We start from the raw sequence: 23,267 nt of genomic DNA, 5'->3' as shown, positions 1-23,267 counted from the left end.
GGTATACAGTGGCGGGTCCACTGAACAGAACAGGTATACAGTGGCGGGTCCACTGAACAGAACAGGTATACAGTGGCGGGTTCACAGAACAGGTATACAGTGGCGGGTTCACAGAACAGGTATACAGTGGCGGGTCCACTGAACAGAACAGGTATACAGTGGCGGGTTCACAGAACAGGTATGCAGTGGCAGGATCACTGAACACAATAGGTATGCAGTGGCGTGTTCACTAAACAGGTATACAGTGGCGGGTCCACTGAACAGAACAGGTATACAGTGGCGGGTCCACTGAACAGAACAGGTATACAGTGGCGGGTCCACTGAACAGAACAGGTATACAGTGGCGGGTTCACAGAACAGGTATACAGTGGCGGGTCCACTGAACAGAACAGGTATACAGTGGCGGGTTCACAGAACAGGTATGCAGTGGCAGGATCACTGAACACAATAGGTATGCAGTGGCGTGTTCACTAAACAGGTATACAGTGGCGGGTCCACTGAACAGAACAGGTATACAGTGGCGGGTCCACTGAACAGAACAGGTATACAGTGGCGGGTCCACTGAACAGAACAGGTATACAGTGGCGGGTTCACAGAACAGGTATACAGTGGCGGGTCCACTGAACAGAACAGGTATACAGTGGCGGGTTCACAGAACAGGTATGCAGTGGCAGGATCACTGAACACAATAGGTATGCAGTGGCGTGTTCACTAAACAGGTATACAGTGGCGGGTCCACTGAACAGAACAGGTATACAGTGGCGGGTCCACTGAACAGAACAGGTATACAGTGGCGGGTTCACAGAACAGGTATACAGTGGCGGGTTCACAGAACAGGTATACAGTGGCGGGTCCACTGAACAGAACAGGTATACAGTGGCGGGTTCACAGAACAGGTATGCAGTGGCAGGATCACTGAACACAATAGGTATGCAGTGGCGTGTTCACTAAACAGGTATACAGTGGCGGGTCCACTGAACAGAACAGGTATACAGTGGCGGGTCCACTGAACAGAACAGGTATACAGTGGCGGGTCCACTGAACAGAACAGGTATACAGTGGCGGGTTCACAGAACAGGTATACAGTGGCGGGTCCACTGAACAGAACAGGTATACAGTGGCGGGTTCACAGAACAGGTATGCAGTGGCAGGATCACTGAACACAATAGGTATGCAGTGGCGTGTTCACTAAACAGGTATACAGTGGCGGGTCCACTGAACAGAACAGGTATACAGTGGCGGGTCCACTGAACAGAACAGGTATACAGTGGCGGGTCCACTGAACAGAACAGGTATACAGTGGCGGGTTCACAGAACAGGTATACAGTGGCGGGTCCACTGAACAGAACAGGTATACAGTGGCGGGTTCACAGAACAGGTATGCAGTGGCAGGATCACTGAACACAATAGGTATGCAGTGGCGTGTTCACTAAACAGGTATACAGTGGCGGGTCCACTGAACAGAACAGGTATACAGTGGCGGGTCCACTGAACAGAACAGGTATACAGTGGCGGGTCCACTGAACAGGTATACAGTGGCGGGTCCACTGAACAGAACAGGTATACAGTGGCGGGTTCACTAAACAGGTATGCAGTGGCAGGTTCACTGAACACAACAGGTATGCAGTGGCAGGTTCACTGAACACAACAGGTATGCAGTGGCGGGTTCACTGAACAGGTATACAGTGGCGGGTCCACTGAACAGAACAGGTATACAGTGGCGGGTCCACTGAACAGAACAGGTATACAGTGGCGGGTCCACTGAACAGAACAGGTATACAGTGGCGGGTTCACAGAACAGGTATACAGTGGCGGGTCCACTGAACAGAACAGGTATACAGTGGCGGGTCCACAGAACAGGTATGCAGTGGCAGGATCACTGAACAGGTATGCAGTGGCAGGATCACTGAACAGGTATGGAGTGGCAGGATCACAGTACAGGTATGCAGTGGGCTGAGGGCTCACTGAACAGAACAGGTATGCAGTGGCAGGATCACTGAACAGGTATGGAGTGGCAGGATCACAGTACAGGTATGCAGTGGGCTGAGGGCTCACTGAACAGAACAGGTATGCAGTGGCAGGATCACTGAACAGGTATGCAGTGGCAGGATCACTGAACAGGTATGCAGTGGCAGGATCACAGTACAGGTATGCAGTGGGCTGAGGGCTCACTGAACAGAACAGGTATGCAGTGGCAGGATCACTGAACAGGTATGGAGTGGCAGGATCACAGTACAGGTATGCAGTGGGCTGAGGGCTCACTGAACAGAATAGGTATGCAGTGGCAGGATCACTGAACAGGTATGCAGTGGCAGGATCACTGAACAGGTATGCAGTGGCAGGATCACAGTACAGGTATGCAGTGGCAGGATCACAGTACAGGTATGCAGTGGGCTGAGGGCTCACTGAACAGAACAGGTATGCAGCCAGGAAGAAGTTAAGCCTAACTAATCTTTCCCTATATGAGAGACTGCAGCAGCTCGCCCTACTCTCACTAATGCAGGCACACGAGTGGCCGTAATGGCCGCCGCTGCCTGCCTTATATAAGGGGGGGTGGGGCTCCAGGGGCTAGTGTAGCCTAATTGGCTACACTGGGCCTGCTGACTGTGATGTAGAGGGTCAAAGTTGACCCTCAGTGCATTATGGGGCGAACCGAACTTCTTCCGCAAAAGGTTCGCGTGCGGTACCCGCACGCGAACCACCTACGTTCGCGCGAACCACGTTCGCCGGCGAACCGTTCGGCCCAACTCTAGTGATCGGGGCTGCACAGGACGCTATCCGTCCTCTGCAGCCTGTGACAGGATGTCCTCCGTCACATGGCGGCGATCCCCGGCCGCTGATTGGCCTTACGGCACTGCTGCGCAGCAGCGCCGTTCAATGTAAACAAAGGAGACAAATGTCTCCTGCGTTTACATTTAGTCTGCGAGCCGCGATCAGCGGCTCGCAGGCTATTCACGGAGACCCGCTCCGTGATCTAACAGGAAACGGCCGCTCGCGCGAGCGGCCTTTCCTGATTAATTAGGGAGGCACCTGGCGACGCAGATGTGCGTTGCTGGTCCTCCAGCTACCACTTTGCCGCCGCACGGTATGAGTGTGCGGTCGGCAAGTGGTTAAAGAGACTCTGAAGCGAGAATAAAGCTTATATTCAGCAGGGGCATGTATGCCCCTGCTAAAACGCCGCTATCCCGTGGGGGTCCCTTACCTCCCAAATCCCCCCCTTGCAAAATCTACAACCAACTTGGTCGTAGATTTTGCTGCTGCTGGAGGCAGGGCTGTTGGCTGCAGCCCTGCCTCTCAGCGAGTCTATCAGCGGCGCATCGCCGCCTCTCCCCCGCCCCTCTCAGTGAAGGAAGACTTAGAGGGGTGGGCAAGAGGCGGAGATACGCGCTAATAGACGCGCTGAGAGGCAGGGCTGCAGCCATTAGCCCTGCCTCACCAGGAAGAGATCCCCACAAAGAACGGAGGGGTTTTGGGAGGTAAGGGACCCCCGTTCAGCCGCGGGATAGCTGCGTTTTAGCAGGGGCACACATGTCCCTGCTGAATATAAGAGCTGAAGCGAGTTTTATTCTCGCTTCAGACTCTCTTTAAGGGCTCGCTGCAGGGCCGTACAACTCAGCACACAAGTGACCCCCTTTTTTTGCCCATCAACAGAGCTTTCTGCTGGTGGGCTCGTTTGTTTGTTTGTTTTTATGTTTTTTTTTTTTTTTTTTTATGAATTTGTGTATTTTTTCATTCTTTATTTTTCTCTCCCTCTCTCCCCCTGCCAGCCAATGACAGCGATCGGCTGTCATAGGCATAACCCTATGAGAGCCGATCACTCTTGAGCCTCCCCAGGGGACAGCCAAGTGACACGGCTGTCCCCAGTACAGCGCTGCCTTAGATCGCAGCGCTGTACAATGTAAATAGATGGTGGTTTTGACGTCTAACAGTCTCCTATTGGCAATCGCCGCTGGGAGACTGATGATGGAGCAGAGCTCTGTCATTCAAGTGGGGATGCCCTGCCAAACACGCCCGCAGGACTATACGCCAATTGCTGTTCAGCAGTCCTGGGGCTGCAGACGCGGTCACGCCAATCGGCGTGACATGGACATAAAACAGTTAAAACTTGCCCTGTATTGTTTCCCCTCGTACAATTCCCATCTGGCATCTGTGGCAGTGCAGAGGATTTATTCCTCTGCACTCCACAGGTCCATCTGCCGGTGGGAATTTCCCTCTACAGGTGAATAGCACCATAGCTGGGTTCTCTTATTTTATACGCTTGTGGAGGATTTCCACAGTGTCAGCGCGCATCTTGTGCGCTGACCATGGAAATAATTCCCCAATCGTTACATGGATCAATTACATATCTTTTCTTTCAAATCTGAATCATCTTGAAAATATGATAGTTCACTAAATGTCGCACCGTTCATGAGCACCTGTATGACTCCGCCTACGTTGGACTCTCCACAAATGGGAAACTCCAGCAAGTATATTACCTGCAAACATGGCCCTGTGGAAGGGAGTAAGGCTAGGTCCACACTTGTCCAGTACAAATCGGATATGTTTGAAACGGATCAAGTTTGGTAAAAAATAAAACAATTCCCTCCATTTTCATCTTTCTAAATATACGCCTCCATGTATCCGGGGTCCGTGAAAATCCTGCAAATCCAGACTGCCCGTTCAGGTTTTCAACATAGATCCCCCTGAACACAGACGGATCCGTTTTTAAAATGAGTGAAGAAGGCTGCTATTTTTAACATTGGTATCCGTGACTCCGTTTTTGATCCGGGCCAAAAAACAGAGGCACGGATACGTTTTTAAAACAAGTGTGAACTTACTCCAAACCCCACTCCTTCAATACTGTAGTCTTCTTCATAGAAGGTAAAATGCTCTACTCAGCTATAACCACCAGGTGGCAGCATAGACCACGCAGTAACATTACCAGACTACATTACAGCATATAGTAGAACAGCGCAAGTCATTAGCGCTACCTGGAGGGAAGGAGGAGAAGAATGGACCAGGCACAGAGGTAAATGGATCCGATCCAGCATGAACATACCTTAGGTAAGGCAAACGTGTGTTTTCAGAATTTGAGGTTTAGCTGCATCTTTTTTTTTTTTTTTTTCTTTAAGCCTGTATGGATATATACACTGCTGACAAGCACACAGCTCAGCCTCCTGTGTGAGAAAGGCCTTGCAGTGTACCAGAGATGAAAAGAAGTAAAGATTTGATACTTACTCGGGGCTTCCTTGAGCCTCATAAGCTCGCCCGAGTCCCTCGCCGCCCTCCCGCGGTCTGCCGTTCAGCTGCGATCATCCCCGGTAACAGCTCAGTCACATCCAGTCTGGGTCTTCTGCGCATGCACGGACGCGACTGAGCCAGTTACCGGATCTGATTGCGGCGAGCTTATGGGGCTGGAGGAAGCTCTGGGTAAGTATCAAATTTTTAATACTTTTCCACTCTGGTACACTTTAACCTTTTGGGGACCGCCTCAGTTAGATCCTACGCCGCACTTGTGTTCTAGCCTGATGCGGCGTAGGATCTACGCCACCCGCCATTTCCGCTCCCAATGCAACTGTGCTTACCCGAGAGGGGAGATTAAGCTTGCATATGACAGCTTACATCTCCCCTCAGTGATCAGAAGCCATCGCGTATGGCTGCTGATCACGTGAACACTACGATCGCCGGCGGATCATGGTGATCACTGTGACAGCTGCAGCGGTGGGGGGGGGGGGGGGGGAGAAGAGGATCCACTCACCTTCCTGCATTTCCCCCAACGATGTTCTCCCCCTCTGCACTCTGGCCGGCATCCCCGCTCGCTCTGACGTCAGTGCTGGGTCCCAGCTTGATGACATCATCAAGCCGCAATCAGTGGCGTAGCTAGAAATTATGGGGCCCCATAGCAAAATTTTCATGGGGCCCTCAGAACTAGGCACTCTTAAGCAATGCCACCTTCCCCTATGAGTTTATTGGTCAATTTACATTCTCATACATTGTACATTGAGTGTAGTCTTGGGGTTAAGAGACAAGGTCAGCGGGTGGAGAAACAACGAAAAGTTAAAAGTGAACACATCAAGTACCACCTGGGCCCCCTCCTCTTCAGGGCCCCATAGCGGTTGCTATGGCTATTGCTACGCCCCTGGCCGCAATGCAGAACTGAGCGGCAGTACGAGCGGGGATGCCCGCAAGAGTGGATCGGGCTACTGCGGCTCATCACTGGAGCCTGGGAGGTGAGTAAAGGCTTCTTGCAAAAGGGGGACATCTGGCCCAGCACGCCACACTGGGGATCTGCCTGCCTGTACCCCCCCAATGCGCCCCAACCCCCCCACCCCACCCCGCTTATCCTGCTCCTTAAGGTGGGTTAGGCAGCCGGTCTCCAATAGGTTAAGGTGGCCACATACATTGTGGTTTTTCTGTTCTATTTTACTGCAGTTTGATGATGTGGGAATAAAACACATGGAAAAGTGATTGTTAGGTAGAATTATAATAAAGTAAGGTTAGGTTCCCAGTGGGAGTTGCACTCCGTGTAACTGCAGGAAGGCAACGCAAATGATTGGGAAAGTGACAACACACGTTTATCTGGTCATTGCATCGCATATAGTAAAGCATACAGCCAATGAAAAGTATGTTTCACCATCATTGCCAACTCAGGCGTTTTGTGGAACAATATGCAGTGCGTCGGGGACTCGGGGTACCACACCCATGACACTGTTAACATTGCTATAGGTGGTGCATTGCAGTGAGGCACATCACTGCAATCCGCCACTGTGAATGCAGACTGTATTGTACTTGCTTTATTTATGTTAATATATAAACAGAAATCAATTAGGTTGCAGCAAAAAAAAAAGTGCATTAACCTCCCTGTATAACGATGTGCAGAACCCCAACACATTGCATGCAGCGGATTAGCACAAAATGCACATGTTAAAAGTGAAACATACATTTCATTGACTGTATGCGCCGCAACATGCAGATAACGTGCGGCGGGCGGCACTTTCCCGATCTGTGCTGTCACAAGGAACGCAACTCCCACTGTGAACCTAACCTTACATTTTATTACAATTCTATACCCAACAATCACTACTCCATATATATTATTTTCACATTACATACCATAACATTTCCATCTATATACACACACTCATAATTCCATCCTTTTTGTTGCGTATACAAAAAACGGTACTTATCCGTTAGCCGGGCGCATCCGGCAGGTGGCGCTAATTACTATTCCCCCTCCAGGCCGACATGGATAGTAGGGAAAGATGTAACTCTGGTGGAGTTTTGTCGCCACCTAGAGGATGCGCCCGGCTAACGGATAAGTACCCAAAAAACAAATACATTTGCGATGAACTGAGCAGTTGCATACAATTTATTCAGGCTGAATACAATTCGACAGTCTATCACACACCATACAATTCTTGGTAAAGTTGGTCTGAATTTTCCAACAGATCCAATCTCAAAAAAATCTAAAAAAAAATGGGAAATTCGTTCAGCATTCTCCATCAGTTTTAAAGGTAGCCATAGATCTAGCGATATATAGGCAGATTCGGCCAAGAGACAAATCTCTCTCTGACCAAATCTGATAAGAGAGAGGTCTGTCAGCTGCCCATACACCGCAGACCGATTCCTGATCAATCTCATGCTGAAATTGATCCGGAACCAGCTTTGTGCACCTCATCCGCCGTCCTGCCGTTGTGCCCCCCTAATGAAGAATGTCCTCCCAGTGCCCCATGTAAAGTATACATTATCGCGATCGAGAATGCCACTCATTTTCATCCCGAAATTGGTTGCATTGTCGGTCGGGCATGCACTTGGCAGCACCGATTTGTATCCAATACAATTATAATAACCAAATCGGATGGTCGATCGGCCGCCAAGTCGCCTGATGTATGGCCACCTAAAGAGGGGGAAAAAAAGCACAATTTTTTTCTGTACAACCGACTGTTGTCATTGACTTGCAGTAACATCGAACAGAAAAAATTGGGTACTTATCCGTTAGCCGGGCGCATCCGGCAGGTTGTTAATTCCAATCATAATTACAGTCACGTAAGAAAACTGTGAATGTAAACGCCGCAGGTGGCGCTAATTGCATTCCTAGTTAAGGTGACAATATGTATATTAACCACTTGAGGACCCACCCTTTACCCCCCCTTAAGGACCAGCGCAGTATTCTGTGATCTGTGCTGGGTGGGCTCTGCAGCCCCCAGCACAGATCAGGCAGCACGCAGAGCGATCAGATCGCCCCCCTTTTTTCCCCCCTATGGGGATGGTGTGCAGGGGGGGTCTGATCGCTCCTCTTGGCTGGCATGTTGCGGGGGGGGCACCTCAAAGCCCCCCTCCGCGGCGAAATTCCCCCCCTCCCTCTCCTACCTGTCATCCCCGGTGATCGGACGTCCCCTGTCACATGGCGGCGATCCCGGGCCGCTGATTGGCCGGGGATCACCGATCTGCCTTACGGCGCTGCTGCGCAGCAGCGCTGTACAATGTAAACAAAGCAGATTATTTCCGCTTGTGTTTACATTTAGCCTGCGAGCCGCCATCGGCGGCCCGCAGGCTATTCACGGAGCCCCCCGCCGTGAATTGACAGGAAGCAGCCGCTCGCGCGAGCGGCTGCTTCCTGATTAATTAGCCTGCAGCTGGCGACGCAATACTGCGTCGCTGGTCCTGCAGCTACCACTTTGCCGACGCGCGTTATGAGTGCGCGGTCGGCAAGTGGTTAAAGAAGAGAGTTAATTAAATGACAAATAAGCCGGCGGCAATGTAACAGATGAAGCCGCCGGTTTGCTTCGTGTCTCGCTCTCCTCCCCCCCTGTCCTCTCTCGTATAGAGCCCTGGGGAGGGGACTCATGTCCCCCCAGAGTCGTTTGTTGCAATAAAACAAGCAGGATTCCCTGCCGCGATGAATGACCCCCCCTCCCCAGGGCTCTATACGAGAGAGGACAGGGGGGGAGGAGAGCAAGACACGAAGCAAGCCGGCGGCTTCATCTGTTACATTGCCGCCGGCTTATTTGTCATTTAATTAACTCTCTTCTTTAATATACATATTGTCACCTTAACAAGGAATGCAATTAGCGCCACCTGCGGCGTTTACATTGACATTCACAGTTAGCCGGGCGCATTACATACATCCGTTAGCCGGGCGCATTACATACATCCCTTAGCCGGGCGCATTACATACATCCCTTAGCCGGGCCCATTACATACATCCGTTAGCCGGGCGCATTACATGCATCCGTTAGCCGGGCGCATTACATGCATCCCTTAGCCGGGCGCATTACATGCATCCCTTAGCCGGGCGCATTACATGCATCCCTTAGCCGGGCGCATTACATGCATCCCTTAGCCGGGCGCATTACATGCATCCCTTAGCCGGGCGCATTACATGCATCCCTTAGCCGGGCGCATTACATGCATCCCTTAGCCGGGCGCATTACATGCATCCCTTAGCCGGGCGCATTACATGCATCCCTTAGCCGGGCGCATTACATGCATCCCTTAGCCGGGCGCATTACATACATCCCTTAGCCGGGCGCATTACATACATCCGTTAGCCGGGCGCATTACATACATCCCTTAGCCGGGCGCATTACATACATCCCTTAGCCGGGCGCATTACATACATCCCTTAGCCGGGCGCATTACATACATCCCTTAGCCGGGCGCATTACATACATCCCTTAGCCGGGCGCATTACATACATCCGTTAGCCGGGCGCATTACATACATCCGTTAGCCGGGCGCATTACATACATCCGTTAGCCGGGCGCATTACATACATCCCTTAGCCGGGCGCATTACATACATCCCTTAGCCGGGCGCATTACATGCATCCGTTAGCCGGGCGCATTGCATGCATCCCTTAGCCGGGCGCATTGCATGCATCCCTTAGCCGGGCGCATTGCATGCATCCCTTAGCCGGGCGCATTACATGCATCCCTTAGCCGGGCGCATTACATACATCCGTTAGCCGGGCGCATTACATACATCCGTTAGCCGGGCGCATTACATGCATCTGTTAGCCGGGCGCATTACATGCATCCCTTAGCCGGGCGCATTACATGCATCCCTTAGCCGGGCGCATTACATACATCCCTTAGCCGGGCGCATTACATACATCCGTTAGCCGGGCGCATTACATACATCCGTTAGCCGGGCGCATTACATACATCCGTTAGCCGGGCGCATTACATACATCCGTTAGTCGGGCGCATTACATACATCCCTTAGCCGGGCGCATTACATACATCCCTTAGCCGGGCGCATTACATACATCCTTTAGCCGGGCGCATTACATACATCCGTTAGCCGGGCGCATTACATACATCCGTTAGCCGGGCGCATTACATACATCCGTTAGCCGGGCGCATTACATACATCCGTTAGCCGGGCGCATTACATACATCCCTTAGCCGGGCGCATTACATACATCCCTTAGCCGGGCGCATTACATACATCCGTTAGCCGGGCGCATTACATACATCCCTTAGCCGGGCGCATTACATACATCCGTTAGCCGGGCGCATTACATACATCCCTTAGCCGGGCGCATTACATACATCCGTTAGCCGGGCGCATTACATACATCCCTTAGCCGGGCGCATTACATGCATCCGTTAGCCGGGCGCATTACATGCATCCGTTAGCCGGGCGCATTACATGCATCCGTTAGCCGGGCGCATTACATACATCCCTTAGCCGGGCGCATTACATACATCCCTTAGCCGGGCCCATTACATACATCCATTAGCCGGGCGCATTACGTACATCCGTTAGCCGGGCGCATTACGTACATCCGTTAGCCGGGCGCATTACGTACATCCCTTAGCCGGGCGCATTACGTACATCCCTTAGCCGGGCGCATTACGTACATCCCTTAGCCGGGCGCATTACGTACATCCCTTAGCCGGGCCCATTACATACATCCATTAGCCGGGAACATTACATACATCCGTTAGCCGGGCGCATTACATACATCCGTTAGCCGGGCCCATTACATACATCCGTTAGCCGGGCGCATTACATGCATCCCTTAGCCGGGCGCATTACATACATCCATTAGCCGGGAACATTACATGCATCCCTTAGCCGGGCCCATTACATACATCCGTTAGCCGGGCGCATCCGGCCTTTACATTCACAGTTTTCTTACGTGACTGTAATTATGATTAGAATTAACAACAACAGCGCCACCTGCCAGATGCGCCCAGGTAACGAATAAGTACCAAAAATTGTGCTGTGTGTGCCCACCTCAACACTTTTCACTACACAAGAGCCGTTTGCTTTCCTGCAGTAATCTGCAGCAGAATCCCCGGCAGACGCACTATGGAAAAGCAACCTCTAGGATTAGTGAATTTATAGCTGTGATTTATCACTGGGGTTTGCCACCTGTTTGAAATTGGCTGAGATAACGACTTTATAGTCAGTCTATGAGTCAGCCCTACTCAAACTGAGTCACTACTGCCACCTTGTGGAAAATGGAGACGCCAGCAGCTGCAAGCACTTATTCACCCATGCTTTGAAAATACACCTGCTACAAGTGCAAGGGCCAGTTCACACTTCCTTTAAAACGTATCCGTGCGATACATTTAGCTCCGCTTAATTGCAGGAATTGGATCACATGTTCAAAATAGGATCCGCTTCCACTTGTAAAAAACACTGATCCGCGTGCTGCGGAAAGCGGAGACGGAACGCAGAGTCCCAACTTGGCACGTTTTCCCGGACCGGATGGGGAAAAGCCTATGAGAAGGGACACTGGCTGCGGATGTGATTGCTGCAGGAGTAGACGCGGATCAGTCGGGTGTGATTGTTGTATGTGGATGCAGAACAGACGGTATACGCAGGGCCGGGCCGAGGCAGAGGCTGGAGAGGCTCCAGCCTCAGGGCGCAGTGTAGGAGGGGGTGCACTATTCATTCAGCTGTCATTCCCAAATGTGTTTGAAGCAGTAAGAAATAAGAAAAGGGGATACATGACAGTGACTGCAAGCCAGATAACTAGAGATTAAGGTGTTGGGGAGGTTGGGGGCCCTGGGGCACCTATTAGTCTAATAGCAATCAGTGTGTTACGGCTGGGGTGGGAGGGATGGAGGGGCGCACTTTGCTGTCTTAGCCTTGGGTGCTGAAGGACCTTGTCCCGGCTCTGGGTATACGCATTAGATTAGTGGATCTGCTTACAGTTTCCGTTCTGCATCCAAAAAAAAAGCATGAACCAGCCCCAACACCACATCTGCAGATCACCTCCCTCCTCCCAGGACAGCCATATACAAAGCTTCCTGCAATTACCTCAGTGTGATGTAGAGTCTGATGCCAGCAATTACGTCAGCTGTTGATTGACCAATGGCATGTTCATTTTCTGAGGTGATGAAAATTGCATGCAGCAACCAGTGTTGGACTGGGAAGTGGTAAAGCTGAGGAAATCCACTTGCTGGCCAAGCAGCAGAAATCAGGTGTTGCTGCTCACAGTGAGGACTTGCCACAGGTTTCTATTGGGAGTGATGACACAGGGTTTCAGCTACTTGGCCAGCAGGTGGAATTCCTCAGCTTTTCCATCTCCCATTCCGACACTGGCAGCAGGGCCGGGCCGAGGCATAGGCTGGAGAGGCTCCAGCCTCAGGGCGCAGTGTAGGAGGGGGCGCACAATTCATTCAGCTGTCATTCCTAATTGTGTTTTAAGCAGAAAGAAATAAGAAAAGGGGATACATGGCAGTCACTGCAAGCCAGATAACTAGATATTAAGGTGTTGGGGAGGTTGTGGGCCCTGTGGCCCTCTTAGTCTAATAGCAATCCGTGTGTGACGGCTGAGGTGGCAGGGATGGAGGGGTGCACTTTGGTGTCTTAGCCTTGGGTGCTGGAGGACCTTGTCCCGGCTCTGACTGGCAGCAACTGTCTTTTCCACGGACAGGTGAACTGTGTGCTCAGCAAGCAGTTACCAGGCAGCAGTGAGCAGTTACCATGCAGCAGCAAGCAGTTGTGAGAGTTTGAGAGGCATTTCACTGCCTATCAACTGCCCATGTAAAAGAGGCCCTGGTACTTATCCGTTAGCCGGGCGCATCCGGCAGGTGGCGCTAATTACTATTCCCCCTCCAGGCCGCCATGGATAGTAGGGAAAGATGTAACTCTGGTGGAGTTTTGTCGCCACCTAGAGGATGCGCCCGGCTAACGGATAAGTACCGAGGCCTTAACCTGTAGCCGATCGCGTCACGCCGATGGGCGTGGCGGCAGCCCCAGGACCGCCTAACGCCGATCGGTGTAAAGTCTTAGGGCTCTGTTTTGCAGGAGATCGCGCGCAGGCTGCGCGCACATCTCCTGCGTGGCGGGCGGAGCGGATCTCCGCCTTTAGTCTCCGAGCGGCGACTGCCGCTCGGGAGACTTTTAGACTACTAAACCACCGTCTAATTACTGGTACAGCACTGCGATCTACAGCAGCACTGTACTGGGGACAGCCGCGTGACACAGCTGTCCCCTCCAGAGGCACAGCGGTGATCGGCTGTCATAGGCTGAAGCCTATGACAGATGATCACAGGGATTGGCTGGCAGGGGGAGGGAGGGGGGGGAAAAATTAATAAAAAAAATAAAACAAAAAAAAATGTTATTATAAAATACACAAAAACAAACAAACATCTGGGGGGCGATCAGACCCCACTAACAGATAGCTTGGTTGGTGGGGAGAAAAGGGGAGGAATCACTAGTGTGCTGGGTTGTGCATCCCTGCAGCTTGGCCTTAAAGCTGCAGTGGCCAATTTCTCAAAAAATGGCCTGGTCATTAGGGGGGGGGTTAATACTGGCGGCCTCCATGCCGCAATAGTAGCATAGGGGGCGATATACAGGCTGGGAACGCGAACAATCACTCGCGTTCCCATGCCTGCCGGCCGGTGACGGCCCAACCGGAAGTGTTCGCCGGCAGGTCCTGGAGCGTCAGAGCGTGGCTGCGAGGGCACCGATCGGCTGCAGGGGGCTGAGGGAAGCCCCAGGTGAGTTAATCTCTTTTTTTTCCAGGCTTTAGGTTCACTTTAAGATGTAAGTTTTCCAATGACAGTGACGATCTCCTGACAGGAAAGGGTAGCCGGGAGTGTCTGCACATGTTTTGAATCAAACATTTTGCCTTCAGATGTGATGCATTTTTATATGAATCTTCTTCCACATATAAGTGTAACCTTCCCTACACCTAAGGATCTTACCTGGATAACCTGAAGGTTTACCATCTGCTTGGTGCATCTAAGTAATGACATGAGCAGGAAGATGGCTGTTCAAGTGATAGTCCACCTCATAGGGATGGCCCTGCCTAGGAGAAGCATGTGATCAGTTTGATCAGCTGATAGATTTGTAAGGTTCTGATTTGCTGTGATGACTTCCTGGTTTAAGGCATGATCGTGACCAGCAAATCAGAGCCTTACAAATCTATCAGCTGATCAAAATGAGCACATGCTTCTCCATGAGTTCTCCTAGGCAGGGCCATCTCTTCTCTTGTACTGGGCACTTATAGTGAACCTGTGACATCAGAAAAGGGAAACGTTTGACACCTCGGTAGAGGGAAGCCTCTGGAGCCTAATGCAGACCACTACTACTCTCCAGGACCCTCAGAAAGCTCACGGCTGCACTCCAGTACGTGAATGAGCGTGGCCACAGTGCACAGGGTGGCTCACGCCTCCGTATGGCACGGAGCTGCTTAGGCTCGGCGGAAAAACCTGCAGCGTGGCCATGCTCTGTCTGCAAACTCTTGATGCTGAAATTTGAGGGGTCCCATCACTGGAACAGTGAAGGTTCTGGAGTAGCCAGAAGCTTCCCTGTACTGAGGTACCTAAATTGGGCACTTTTTTTCCTTACAGTTACACTTTTTTAACCAGCCTCCTCCCTCTTTACTGCTTGAGGCAAACTTTTGAGGATGCGCCTCTTTACCTTGGTCGCTTTCCTCTCGCTTGGCCTCTTACTGACTGTATGCTGTAAGTGTAAACACACAGTACAAACTTGCCGCCCCTGTTATCTCATGCGCCTGATGCAAGTGTTTCACCTTGCTTCATGGGAGAACCGTCCCTGACGTCGATATCCCTATAAAATAGCAATAGCATACATCATTGTTACAATTTAACCACTTGCCGACCGCGTCACGCCACTGGGCATGGCCGCGGCGGCAGCCCCAGGACCAGCTAACGCCGATTGGCGTAAAGTCCTGGGGCAGCAGTTTGCAGGAGATTGCGCGCAGGGTGCGCGCGCGCGCATCTACTGCTTGGTGGGCGGAGCAGAGCTCTGCCTTCAGTCTCCGAGCGGCGTTTGCCGCTCGGAAGACTGTTACACGGCGAAACCGCCGTGTATTTATTTACATGTACAGCGCTGCGATCAGCAGCAGCGCTGTACTGAGGACAGCCGTGTCACACGGCTGTCCCTCTGGGGGACAAGAGAGCGAGCGGCTCTCATAGGCAGAAGCCTATGACAGCCGATCGCCATAATTGGCTGGCTGGAGGGAGGGATAGATTTTAAAGAAACAATTTTTAAAAAACAAACAATAATGTTTATTAAAAAAATAAATAAACATGGGGGAGTGATCAGACCCCACCAACAGAGAGCTCTGTTGGTGGGGAGAAAAGGGGGGGGGGGGAATCACTTGTGTGCAGAGTTGTACGGCCCTGTAGCTTGGCCTTAAAGCTGCAGTGGCCAATTAAACTGAAATTAGCCTGGTCACTAGGGGGGTTTTACACCATGGTCCTCAAGAGGTTAAGTATGATATGCTTGAATTCCTAGGCCTCAGTTACTTTATTTGAGGTTAGTTAAAAGACTTGACTTGCAGAGAGTCTCCCTTTAAGGAGCATTTCTAGAAGCACTGTGGAACATGGCCTTGTGTCTCACACAGGGCCAACCCAAGGCCAGAGTGCTCATCTGTCCACAATGTACAGATTGCCAGACATCTTTACTGTAAACATCAAGTGTTTTCATATTTCCTAATGGTAAACAATAGCCAGGGAACATTTTCCCTAATTCTGGGTAATAAGGGAGGAAACACCATATTTGGCTTGTCCCCTAGGAGCAGGCGCAGATAGGGTCATCCATCACATGCTATTATCAGCCAATTGCATGCGATGGGTACTAGATCAGCCCTGCGGGATGATGTCACATTTAACTCTTTAGAGGATAGTATTAGGCTGGCAAAGATCGATGCTGAAAATCAAATCGCTAGGGATATCAAATCTAACCCAAAAAAGTTTTAAAAGTACATCAACTCTAAAAAAAGAAAGGTTGACTGAGTTCCCACCCTCATCCTTTAGGAGTCCTATACAATGGTGGATGACCAAGGTAAGGCAGAGTTAAAATGCTTTCTTTGCTTCTGTCTTCACAAAGGAAACAGCACTGTTGCAAATTACAGAGGCAGAAGAGTCTCAATCTTCTAACTGTAATATTAAATACTTAAAGAGACTCCGTAACGAAAATTGCATCCTGTTTTTTATCATCCTACAAGTTCCAAAAGATATTCTAATGTGTTCTGGCTTACTGCAGCACTTTCTGCTATCACAGTCTCTGTAATAAATCAATGTATCTTTCCCTCGTCAGACTTGTCAGCCTGTGTCTGGAAGGCTGCCAAGTTCTTCAGTGTTGTGGTTCTGCAATGAACTCCCCCTTTCAGGCCCCTCTCTGCACACTGCCTGTGTGATATTTAGATTAGTGCAGCTTCTCTCTGCTCTCTTATCTTTTACAAGCTGGATAAATCATCCTCTGAGCTGGCTGGGCTTTCACATACTGAGGAAATTCAGACAAGGGCAAAGCTGTTTGCAGGAAGAAAAGAGCAGCCTGAAACTTCAGTGCATGAGAACTGCAGGGGGAAAGAAACATACAAATGATCTCTTGAGATTCAAAAGGAAGGGTGTATACAGCCTGCTTGTGTATGGATGTATTTTCTATGTGTGGACATACTGTACATCAACCTACTTCCTGTTTTGGTGGCCATTTTGTTTGTTTATAAACAAACTTTTTAAAACTGTTTTTAACCACTTTTAATGCGGCAGGGAGCGGCGAAATTGTGACAGAGGGTAATAGGAGATGTCCCCTAACGCACTGGTATGTTTACTTTTGTGCGATTTAAACAATACAGATTCTCTTTAACACAGGAAGAAGTGAAGGCAAGACTAAATAAATTAAAAATAGACAAGGCACCTGGCCCGGATGGCATGCATCCTCGGGTCCTAAGGAAATTAAGTTCAGTTATAGATAAACCCCTTTATCTTATCTTTTGTGACTCTCTTGCAACTGGCAGAGTCCCAGTGGATTGGCGTACAGCCCACGTTTTCCCATTATTTAAGAAGGGCAAAAAATCAGATCCAGGAAATTATAGACCTGTAAGCTTAACATCAGTTGTATGCAAACTATTTGAGGGGTTACTAAGAGATACTATACATGACTTCATAGTAGAAAATAATCTTATTTCTCAGCATCAACATGGGTTTACTAAAGACAGGTCCTGTTTGACTAACATGCTCAGCTTTTATGAGGTAGTAAATGCTAATATGGATATTGGGAATGCTGTAGATGTGATATACTTGGACTTTGCAAAGGCCTTCGACACTGTTCCCCACAAAAGTCTGGTGCAAAAGTTGAGGATGCAAGGACTGGGGAAGAGTCTGTGTGCATGGATAGGGAACTGGCTAATGGACAGAAAACAAAGAGTTGTGGTCAATGGATCATACTCAAAATGGGAGACTGTTAGCAGTGGGGTCCCACAGGGGTCTGTACTGGGTCCAGTGCTCTTCAATTTATTTATTAATTAATGACCTAGTAGATGTAGTATTGCTATTTGTGCAGATGATACAAAATTGTGCAGAATCATCAACTCTCAGGAAGATAGTGTCATATTGCAACAGGATCTGGATAGGATGGCTATATGGGCACATAAATGGCAGATGAAATTCAATGTTGAAAAATGTAAAGTCATGCATTTTGGTCGTACCAATGGTCTAGCACCATACAAAATAAATGGGATACAGTTGGGGACATCAAACTTGGAGAAGGACTTAGGAGTACTCATCGACAACAAGTTAATTAATCGTACTCAATGCCAAGCCGCTGCAGCTAAAGCTAACAAAATTTTGGGATGCATTAAAAGGGAAATAAAAACTTGAGATGGTAGCATAATATTGCCCCTGTTTAACTCTCTAGTAAGGTCACATCTGGAATATGGAATTCAGTTCTGGGAACCACATTACAAAAAAGATATTGCAGTTTTAGAGCAGGTGCAGAGACGAGCAACAAAATTGATATGTGGGATGGAAGGTCTCACTTACCAAGAAAGGTTCGATAAACTGGGTTTATTTAGTCTAGAGAAAAGATGCCTTAGAGGAGATCTAATTAACCACTTGCCGACCAGGGGATTTTACACTGATCGGTGCTGCGTGGGCTCTACAGCCCGCAGCACCGATCAGGAGTGCAGCAGGGCGATCAGACTACCCCCCTTTTTTCCCCACTAGGGGGATGTCCTGCTGGGGGGGTCTGATCGCCGCCGGCTGCAGTTGCTTAGCGGGGGGGGGGGGCTCTTCAAAGCGCATTGAAGGATAGGCTTCAGCCTATCATATGCCGGCGATCCCCGGCCAATCAGAGGCCGGGGATCGCCGATCTGCCTTACGGCGCTGCTGCGCAGCAGCGCCGTATGATGTTAACAGCGGGGATTTCTTCCCCGCCTGTTTACATTTTGCCGGCGAGCCGCCATCGGCGGCTCTCCGGCTGTTCACGGAGATACCCTCCGTGAACTGACATGGAAAGGCCGCTCGATCGAGCGGCCGTTTCCATGATAACCCGCAGACGACCAGTTTACGCCAATCGGCGTTAGCTGGTCGTCAAGAGGTTAACATGTATAAATACATCAGAGGGCAATATAATAGCTTGACGGATTAGCTTTTTGTCCCTAGGCCTTCTCAAAGGACTAGAGGACATGATCTGCGCATGGAGGAAAAACGTTTTAGCCATTTATTTAGGAAAGGGTTCTTTACAGTAAGAGTGATTAAGATGTGGAATGCATTGCCACAGGAAGTTGTTATGGCAAACTCTATACCTGCATTTAAAGGGGGCTTAGATGCTTTCCTTGCGTTGAAAGACATCCATGGCTACAATTACTAGGTAATGCCTAATGATGTTGATCCAGGGATTTTATCTGATTGCCATCTGGAGTCAGGAAGGAATTTTTCCCTTTTGGGGCTAACTGGACCATGCCTTGTAAGGGTTTTTTCGCCTTCCTCTGGATCAACAGGGGTATGTGAGGGAGCAGGCTGGTGTTGTACTTTATACTGGTTGTAATCGATGGGTGTATGTATTTTTTCATCCAAAATAACTATAACTATGTAAGAATAGTCAACATGGGCTCCCGAGGCCGAGGGCACTGCTCACTACTTCTGCTGACTTCCTTCTTGTAACTTTCTGTAACTGTATGCTGTATATATGCCTAAGTGCAACTAGCCTAGATGTAACAAAAGAGAACGCCTGGTCTCTCGTCACTAGGGATAGACCAAGTCTGCATGGAACGCATAAGATTCTACAGACCGTTTGCTTCGCCACGAGGGAGGTAACATGTAACGAAGTTATAAGATTGCTACTGAACACATCTGTATATTTGTTTTACAAATAAACTCTTTAACTTTGACGACGTCTACAAAGTCCTATCTCCTATTGAAGCATGTGCTAATAATAAAAATCTTTTGTTGTAAGTCATTGAGGTAAGCCACCTCATATTTTCTATCGTTTTTAAGCTGATTTTAGATGCTTTTATCATATCAGGGTGCCTCTTTCCCTTGTTGTTTCCATCTCCTATGCTGTATGCTGTGATGTGTGTCCAGTTATCACACTTCCTGTCATATGGTGCTGACCGAAGGTGTAGTGTTGTTGCCAATAGCAACCAAAAAATATTTATTACAATCATCACCTGTCCCGCCTCCCAGCAGAGAAGCATGGTGTATGGACCGACAGATGGTCCTACGGTCCTACTGCCGAGTCCATGTAAGAGAGGTATCCACAGAGGGGGCCGGCCTCTGGGGGGACACAGTGACAGGTGGCAGGAGAGGAAATGTATATTATCTTCTGTATTCTACATTATTTTCACCAACAAAATTGTCTCCATCCGTCAGGAAATATCCAATCGTCACCTCCCACACCCTCCCAACCAGCTCCTCCTCCACCCTATCCTCCCCTCACCTCCTTCACTCCTACTACCACCTAAGAAGTCAACCACCTACTTCCCATACCACTACTTCCCCCCTTGACCCCATCAAGGTGGTGTTTATTTCCTTTTAAAGAGGAACTGTTAGCCACACTATCTCAGGGAAAAAAAACACACATATACAGTATAAGTAGATAAATACTTGCTCTACTTACATAACACATGTATTGCACTGTCCTCGTTTTGATTTTATTGACTTTTCTACGCTAAAAAAAAAGAGAAAATCCTTCTTCACATTTCCCATATTAACTGTGGCTATTTTAAAGCCAATCCTGATGTCATTTCCTCCCTTACTCTCCTCTGCCTGATTGTGTATGCATTGCCTGCCCTCCACTATAGAACGTGCATTGTCTCAGCATGAGAAATATTGGCCAATCAGAGAGGAACAGAGGTGTAGGAGGGGAAATCAGGAGGGAAAGGACTTCAGCCAATCAGGTTGCATTAGTTAAGTCTGAAGGGAAGTAGAAAAGCAAAAAAGGACAACCCAGCATGCCCTGCAACTTCCTTTTTGTGTACCAAATAAGAGTCAGGTAAACTGGGGAATGATCATTTATCAACAATAAAATTAATAGTGATTTTAACTTTTGGATTGCCTGGTTAACATCCTTATTACTTGTTTACCAGATAAAAATAAAGACTTGATTTGATTTTATGCCCGACCGTTACATTTTAAAGGACTTACGAGGCCAAATATCGAAATTTTGGTCATTACCTGTTTGATATTAGAATCCATAGGTGATTCCCTCTGCTCCCTCTGTCCCATTCCGCCTCCAATGCATTTTTTACATAGCCCCCAGGCTTCGACCCGACCCCACAGCACGGGTCGTCTCGTATGCCACAATCAAGATGGCCACCGCCAAGATCCGCGCCTGCGCAGTACGCATGGCGGAGAGTGCGGCTGCGCAGCTCTCCGCCCTCGCCATGAGCGCGCCCGCTGCCACGCTAGGAGGACGCTGACATCGAGTACGCGGCTGGGCGAGGGCGGAGAGCTGCGCAGCCGCACTCTCCGCCATGCGTACTGCGCAGGCGCGGATCTTGGCGGCGGCCATCTTGATTGTGGCATACGAGACCCGTGCTGTGGGGTCGGGTCGCAGCCTGGGGGCTATGTAAAAAATGCATTGGAGGCGGAATGGGACAGAGGGAGCAGAGGAAATCACCTATGGATTCTAATATCAAACAGGTAATGACCAAAATTTCGATATTTGGCCTTGTAAGTCCTTTAAAAAGAGATATCCTACAAGTGTCCAGAAGAGGAAAAAACATATACAGGATCTTCTAAAAAAATTAGCATATTGTGATAAAGTTCATTATTTTCTGTAATGTACTGATAAACATTAGACTTTCATATATTTTAGATTCCAATACACACAACTGAAGTAGTTCCAAGCCTTTTATTGTTTTAATATTGATGATTTTGGCACACAGCTCAGGAAAACCCAAAATTCCTATCTCAAAAAAATTAGCATATTTCATCCGACCAATAAAAGAAAAGTGTTTTTAAAACAAAAAAAAAGTCAACCTTCAAATAATTATGTTCAGTTATGCACTCAATACTTGGTCGGTAATCCTTTTGCAGAAATGACTGCTTCAATGCGGCGTGGCATGGAGGCAATCAGCCTGTGGCACTGCTCAGGTGTTATGGAGGCCCAGGATGCTTCGATAGCGGCCTTAAGCTCATCCAGAGTGTTGGGTCTTGCGTCTCAACTTTCTCTTCACAATATCCCACAGATTCTCTATGGGGTTCAGGTCAGGAGAGTTGGCAGGCCAATTGAGCACAGTAATACCATGGTCAGTAAACCATTTACCAGTGGTTTTGGCACTGTGAGCAGGTGCCAGGTCATGCTGAAAAATGAAATCATCTTCATAAAGCTTTTCAGTAGATGGAGGCATGAACCCACTTTTTAATCAGAAACAGCGGCAGAAGCGCCTGACCTGGGCTACAGAGAAGCAGCACTGGACTGTTGCTCAGTGGTCCAAAGTACTTTTTTCGGATGAAAGCAACTTTTACATGTCATTCAGAAATAAAGGTGCCAGAGTCTGGAGGAAGACTGGGGAGAGGGAAATGCCAAAATGCCTGAAGTCCAGTGTCAAGTACCAACAGTCAGTGATGGTCTGGGGTGCCATGTCAGCTGCTGGTGTTGGTCCACTGTGTTTTATCAAGGGCAGGGTCAATGCAGCTAGCTATCAGGAGATTTTGGAGCACTTCATGCTTCCATCTGCTGAAAAGCTTTATGGAGATGAAGATTTCATTTTTGCAGCACGACCTGGCACCTGCTCACAGTGCCAAAACCACTGGTAAATGGTTTACTGACCATGGTATCACTGTGCTCAATTGGCCTGCCAACTCTCCTGACCTGAACCCCATAGAGAATCTGTGGGATATTGTGAAGAGAAAGTTGAGAGACGCAAGACCCAACACTCTGGATGAGCTTAAAGAGTAACTGTCAGGCTGCAGAAACTAATTTAAACCTCTATTCTCCTGTGTTAAACAGTTTAGAAGGAAGTCATAAAGCCATTAGTGAAGATAAAAATCTCAGTTACCTTTGATGTGTGCTTATCAGCAAGGCTGTTATAGACCCATAAGGACGCAAGCCGCATACTAAACTGCAAAGCATTCTGGGGCCCTCCCCTCGGCTGCTAATGAGACGTTACAGCAGCTTGTAATCAGTCCAGCGCGTAGCACTGATAAATCTCCGGGCAAAGTACACTGCAGGAGTCAGCTATTGTTCCTAGCCACATGGCTCATTAATATTCACTGCACACTGTGTTGTTCAAGTACGAGCTTATCTGTGATCAGGAAGCAGGCAGGACATGACGACACATTTGACAGAAAAACATGGAGCCTGCCATGAGCTGTCAGGAGCATCTATCTCTGCATATACTATATACAAATTCTGTGAAATCCAAACGTGGACAGTGAAATGCATATGTAATGTAAGTACAGCCAATCTTTAGCTACTGATATATGTGTTTATTTTCTCTGAGACCTTATACCTAACAGCTCCTCTTTAGGGCCGCTATCGAAGCATCCTGGGCCTCCATAACACCTGAGCAGTGCCACAGGCTGATTGCCTCCATGCCACGCCGCATTGAAGCAGTCATTTCT

Source organism: Hyperolius riggenbachi, chromosome 12 (genome assembly GCF_040937935.1).
Source record: "Hyperolius riggenbachi isolate aHypRig1 chromosome 12, aHypRig1.pri, whole genome shotgun sequence".
Lineage (NCBI taxonomy): Eukaryota > Metazoa > Chordata > Amphibia > Anura > Hyperoliidae > Hyperolius > Hyperolius riggenbachi.
The sequence above is the reverse complement of the archived record's forward strand: the minus strand, read 5'-3'. Positions refer to the sequence as shown.